This window comes from Chelmon rostratus, chromosome 9, assembly GCF_017976325.1.
Source record: "Chelmon rostratus isolate fCheRos1 chromosome 9, fCheRos1.pri, whole genome shotgun sequence".
NCBI classification, from domain to species: domain Eukaryota; kingdom Metazoa; phylum Chordata; class Actinopteri; order Chaetodontiformes; family Chaetodontidae; genus Chelmon; species Chelmon rostratus.
This window is the reverse complement of record NC_055666.1, coordinates 12,473,110-12,480,114: the sequence shown is the minus strand read 5'-3', so window position 1 is coordinate 12,480,114 and position 7,005 is coordinate 12,473,110.

The following is a 7,005-nucleotide window of genomic DNA, read 5'->3' as shown; positions in this document are numbered from 1 at the left end:
TTCACAGTGCAGATGACAAATTACAATAAAAAAACAACATAAAGTGTCATAAAGTCGACTACAAGAGCTTCGGTGCTCTTTGTCATGAGTTCCTCAAACCTACTGGAGGTTGAACGCCGTTCTTCAAAAGATATTCTCTCGTCCAGTGTTGCGATGACGGTGGCACATCTCAGTGGAAGCTCTCACACAGGTGTTCAGTCAGGAAGCGGTGTTACAACTATATTCTATGATTCACGCTATTTTCATGCCATGCATTGATCCCCTGTGTTCTGTATGGAGGCCTCCACCCCCGTGCTTTTTCTGCAGCCACTTTATCACCTGCCTATTTGTGAGCGCGAGTTATTCCTGCTCTTGAATAGACAGCAGTTGTCAGGAGAAGCCCTTGAGCGCAGGTGGTCTCTATTGTCTGCGCAAACATTCAAATGAATCCATTCACATGAAGTTTGGCCTTTTTCACAGCCGACAAATGGACTTTTGAAGTATAGGTGTCACTTATAACATTACCGATGGCTGTGTTTATTCAAGTGCCCCAGTAAGTGCGTGCACAACACCAGCTAAGTGGAATTCAGCCAGCGTTACTTTCATTGTGTACAGCTGTGCTTTTCTTACTGTGACATGTCAGATTGACTTTCATGAAAAATGAAAGTTGTTCTCTGTCATACTGTGACCAAATTCAGGGCGTTATGGGAGAGTGTGCAACTATCTGTGAAAGCTCAGTAAAGTGGCTGGGTTTTTTCTGGTTTCTCTGTCTTGTATCCAAGAGGAGATGGTAGGTCAGGCTCAGCTACGCAACAGCAACCTCAGAGCTGCTTATCAACATGGGGGTGTCAACCCTGATCCTCCCTTCTGGTCCCTCACTAAGCCACTGAACAGCCACCGCTTATCTGCTTCTTTAGTGAAATAAATATATTTGTTCTCGTCCAGAGGATCAAATTGAGACAAGACCAATTTCATTTCATGTAGCATTAATCAATCGGACAGTCTCGCCCATAAATGCCATTAGAATATCTCAAGACATTTCCACAAAGTTTGCAGGAAGCAATATGCGATTAATTGTTTTCTGCTCAAAAACTCATCACTCACACGCAGTTAATGAAAATGAATTTCCAGTTTTTCATGTTCACTCTGCCGGCTCTCCAAAAACCAATGTTCCTTGAAATTAGCTGTTTCTCATCGCTATCATCCAGGGCATTGATCCATTACCTGAGCTCAAATTGAACGGCACCTTTTCAGTCTAATTAAGAAAAGAGCTTCATAAGCACACATCTGCCAAATGCTGAAACAGAGGATAGAGAAGAAAAGAAGGTGTGGTGGGAGTTACAAAGAGGGAGCAGCATCACAAAGGAGGTGGAAAAAAAGAAAAAGAAAATACCTGAATGCTTTGTTATATCCTTCATTAGTCAAGCAAATTACAGTCATTGTTTTTTCTGCAGCAATACCCCAAATTAATTTTTAAAGGTATAACAGACAACCTGTCAGTCAGACACACTTAGGCTTAGATAAATGAAACACACAAATGCAAACACATCTGTCATTGTGCATGTATAATATCTCTGCTGGCACTAACCGCAATCATTCGTTTCCCAACATGAAAGAATTTTTCCTAAATATCTATGTGCTCCAACTGGCGGCACTCACACAGATCCAAGACATCCAAATCCCGTCTGAGATTTGTTTTTATTGGGTTACACTGCTGAATATGTCCTCAAAGGAAAATGCAGTGATTTCTACCAGCAGATATGTCTGAGCTTCTTCTGAAATTGGGGATAAATGGCAACTTTTATCACGGTCCAAGCTTTTTCCTCACCCCTCCCTCCTGGGCTGAGACATAAATCACCAAAGTGACGAATGACAGTAAACAGAAGTGATTTTGATATCTGTGTTTGGTCACTGGCAATGCTGCGTGTCTCATGTGGAATTCAGCGAACGCTGCTAATCCATCTCGCTCTCAGTGAATGGGTCCAGACCTATTTTTCGATCATCTACAGAAATACTCTAAGTCCCTGGTCCTCCTCGCTGCCCAAGGATCTCATGGTCCACAACGATTCTCAGGATGGAAATATCTCCCTCCTCACGGAGGTTTGGCCATGGTCAATGTCAAGAGAGCTATCTGTTAGGCCTTATTTTGGGACTTATTTACAAACTTCCACGCAAAGTTTATTTTGATTCGTGTACTTTTTCCCTTTTGGCAAGTCCTCTGAAAAGATTCTGAGATTTTCACGAATGTTTGAGCCGAACTTTTCCTGCTGTTCTTTTTCGTGTCTGTATGTTCCTTTGCATATTATGTAAACCTCTCAAACTGGAACGCGGGAGCGAGACTTTGCACAGTTTGTTGGAAGGGCCACAAATCACACACGTATCATCTCGGCTCATGATTACTCACAGCAGCAAATCCTCATTATCTGCTGCCAGCTATCGACGCCACGGCGAGGATGCACTCGATGTCCACACACTGTGAAGGATCCTGGGAGCTGAGATTTATAATAGCAGCAAAAACATATGACCCTATAAATATACCGTCTACCTTTGGGAATGATAACTCTGTCCAGCAGGCAAAGCATCTCTCTTTTCAGACTTGATGTGATGAGGCCTTACAGCTGGTGCTGAGGGAACACACAAGGCAGCGCAGCCTCTTTGCAACTATCCAAGCTACAGATAACGCTTCCAAAAGGTGAACCAACGGTGACCCTGTCCGAAACAACTCGGCAATATCAAAGCATCAGACAGACAGAGCTACATTTTATTAGATTCAGATTGCTAGATGGTTATTTATTTTTTGCAAACCAAATAATCAGTGAGAGGAAAATTCTGGTTTTCAACCTTATTATAACTTTTGCTGTCCGAAATATGACCAGCTGAGCTCAAAGATATCAGATATTCTTTGATCTAAAGTAGAAGGTACAAGCCTGATTACGACTGGGCCCAAATCTCTGTTACACGTGCCGCTAATGGCAGCTGGTGGCTCAACATTACAAAGGTGTCCAGAAGGGCTTATGGAATCTGGACAACCACAGTTAGAGAACAAGACTGATTTTTTTCTTCATAGATTGTCTGATTTTGTTCTTGACAGTCACTAATTTAACAGCACGCTGTCGAGATTGAAGTCATACAGTACGATCATGCTTTTCGGCTTGTGATGGAAAATTAACACAAGGGCAACGACCTTCAACTCAAGCACATACCAGCTAAACCACAGCTGTGCTGTAGATATTTTTTCAAATACAGCGGAGGCAGCGGGGGCTCAGAGGAGCATCATGTTTGATGAGGAAAAGTCGCATTATTTTCTTTAAATATGTTTTCTTTACAGCAAAGGCCTCCGCCTTTCCAGAGCGCCTTGTTTTTGCTTTTAATGTGTACATTCCTTTTAAATATATAAGACATTTTCCGAAGATCAGGAAGCCTTTGATGGGTTTTAGCAGCTCAAAATAAACCAATTCTCATGAGAAAAGAAAAATGAGTGTGGGATGAGCACAGTGCACCTGGACTTGAAGGAGGACAGCATGTTCCTTCTCCTCAATGAAGAAAATCGATTTGAATAGACGGCTTCAGCAGGTCATCGCTCATCTGTCTCAGCCTTCCTGCCTGCTTGCTGGCTTGTTACATTTGCTCGTCGTGTTTGTTTGGCTTCAGATAACACCTCAGGCACTGGGACGTATTTACTAGTTTTGACGGGCTATTCTGAGTAACAGGGAGCCATTGACGCAGGCAGACTTCACCATCACTGCACCCAAACCCAATTGTTTTCATTAAGGCCTCAGAGCTAAGGTCATGTGACCTATCCTGGCTCTGTGTTCTTTTGGCTCACTGCACAAAAATCGGTTCACTTTGCTAAACAAGCAATACATCTCAGCAACTGGTGTGTACAGACCATCTATACTGACAGCGCAGGTGTTATTTCCCACCTTTGTGGAGGGATATAGGAGTAACCTCTGTCACTCCTACTGCATAACAGCCGATGAAGGAAGTTCAATTTGCAAATAACCTCCAAAGTCTCCACTTTGCTTTTTGCACGTTGCTTGCTGTGTAATGTATTATTACCCAAGACTTTTCTTTTTGCAACAAAGCCCATCACCGTTCATCACCAGTCATCTCAAACAATGCAACAGATTAAAAAATGAAGCTCTTGGAAAGCATGGCAGCAGACTGCTGCAAAATTGTCAACAAATCCGACAAAGTCATCAGCCAAATGCTGAAAAGATTCACTGCACACATTAGAGACAGATTATACCGAAAAAACAGACTCTGCAAACTGCAATCCTGATATTTACACAGCAGTCATAGTTAGTTTTGCAGGAATTTGGTCATAAACCAAAGCATTGGCCACATTAAAATTTGCTACTAGATGAAATGTTGAGGGGACACCAAATTCATCTTTTTGTACAGTAGGGTACTACCCCATTACTCCTCTTACTGAGTATCCTACTTTCTTCCCAAAGTGAGTAGGATTCATCAACTGGGGATCACAAATGTCTGTGCAAACTTTCTTTGCATCCGATGGCTGTTGAGATATTTCAGTCAGACCCACTGACTGACACCCCCACAGCCAGGTCACTATGGTGGCTACAAATGCAACATCATCAATTTTCATGATGAGCAATCCATAATGTGACTTGTGCAGCATGTGTATGTCTCATCAAGGCCGTGTTACTTCCTCTTCCTCCCTCAACCTCAAGTTTTTTTTCAGTGCTGCTTCGTCTAAACGAAACAAGCACGACAACATAAACATTTCCCTGATATACTGTGAGTGTGTAATTTGAATGAGTGCCTTTTAAGGCTCAGTGCCAAGTTTAAATTTAGTCTGCAGGAAAAGACTGATTAACATACAGAGATGTGCGTATCATTCACCAAGCGATTCACAAAGGTCTCCATTTCCTGTTTTCCCCTTTTAATTTCCTTTATGGGCTGAGACACAGGCTGAGGCCGGATGTAAGCACTGAACTAAATGCAACTGTTAGTCACAATAAAGATCAAAATTTTGATTTCAATCGCGTTTCGCTCAAGGTTTGGTGGCGAAGGGAGACGAACAAAGAAAGTCGAAACACTATAATTTATCGGATCTGCTCTTATTCTCATGTCAATATTAGTTTGTCAGCTCCATTTGTTCCACAAAGTGCACTACACACTCACACACTCACACTGACAGGCTTACATTTACAAGCTATACACTCTTTAATCACAATCCGTGCCAAAGTGACAATCAATCTTAAGTTATGAAGACACAAGGACGCATACACGTATATACACACACATTGCTTTGAATATTGCCAAAACATTCCCCCAAGCACAAATTGCTAGTTACTTCCAGGTGAAATAAGATTCAAATGGAATTATGATGTGCAGCTCGGAGGCTCGTCTGCGGAGCCAAATTGCTGCAATACATTGTTTAGATGATGGAGAGGCTGAGGTTGCTATTAACATGCTATTTGACAGAGCAAATCATCACATCTCCTCGGCGCCAACAACCCGTCATTGTTTGGTAAAATGGCACGCTTTTGGGACGGAAATGCTTTTCTCTGGTTTTATAGGCAGCTAATGCCCCAATTTCATTTATATGGCATAAACCAGACAATCACCTGGAGACGTCTCCCATCCAAGACCACCACCATGTCTTCTTTTTCCGCACTGGCCAGAAAACATGCAGCGGACAGTTTTAGTTCCAGGAATGTTGTGGCACACTGTGGTGGACCTGATCGTCACGGCCCTGCAGGGGAAACATTTAAGACATAACTCTCACTCTCCTCACAAAACCTCAGAGGCAATCATCTAATGGCTGGGGCTCAGAGCACTGCTAAAGTGTCCACTCAGCAGCACTCTGTGTATGTAGAGCTGGGCTCCTGCCAGGCCACTTCCAGCCTCAAGCATCATCGGCCAAGAATGCCCTCTAATGAACGCACCTTCCTACAACACTACTACAGTGCGGCCCATCAGCCTCACGCACACACCCCTGCCCCGGTCCTGTTTTTGTCTTTGTCAAACAACCTGCGCTAACAAACTGATTTTGCAGCCATGAGCGTTTCTGATGGGGTCAGCCAGGAACCACGGCGGAGCTTTATCAAATTTAAGTGATGTGGCCTTACGTTCACTGCTTCCGACTCCCTTTTGTCAAATATAAATAGTGCTTCACAAAGTGCTGGACCTGCAGTTTTCCCACTGAGGGAGGAAATCACCTCTTTGCCAGCTGTTCATTTCCAGCAGCAGGGCAGGTACCGTATCGATGGGCTGCAGTAAATGTGCCATCGTATGGTGTATATAAAACTGTATGGGCAGTCATTGCCACTGTGTGGGCAGGTATGATAACTTATCCTGGATGGGCAGTAATGTCGAGAGAAAGAGGGAGGGAGGGAGTGAGAGAGAGGTGAGGGCAGACGAAGTGAAAGCCAGAGAGAAGCTGAACTAAGAAATACTGTTTCATTGTATCTTCTACCAGATAAGCTCAATCATGCCCCGGGCTCTTTACAAGCAAGAGAAAGGCTATTCATCTGCTCTTTTGTGCAGCCAAAACAGTTTGGTCTCATCTGGCACACTGGCAGCCGAGCAGCATTGATGAAATCCATTTTCTCCTCTTTTCATTACTCTTTGCTGACTGATGCCTGCTGCTGAGCTGTCCTGAAACTGTGATGTAACCACCAGTATCTTGTTCTCCTTAAATTATTGTACCGCTCTGGTCCAAGATCCACAAGCACTTCAGTAATTCTCAATTTGTTTAAACTACCCCAATTCACATTAGACAAAAACAAATTAACTGATCCGATCAGACAGAGAACAGTCACTGTGTCAACAATATCACTGCTGGAGATTTCAAAGTTTTAGTGCAGAGCCAATCATAAGCAAGGCCTTTACAGAGGAGGTTCATATTACAATGTAATCGACACATAACAATAACCAGCAACAGTCAGACAAACCACGCCAATGGACATGCTCTGTGTACTAATAATAAAAAAGGGTGAAATACTGTGAAAAAAAGGAAAATGAGACAGAGAATGCAGGATTCTCCTCCAACTGTGG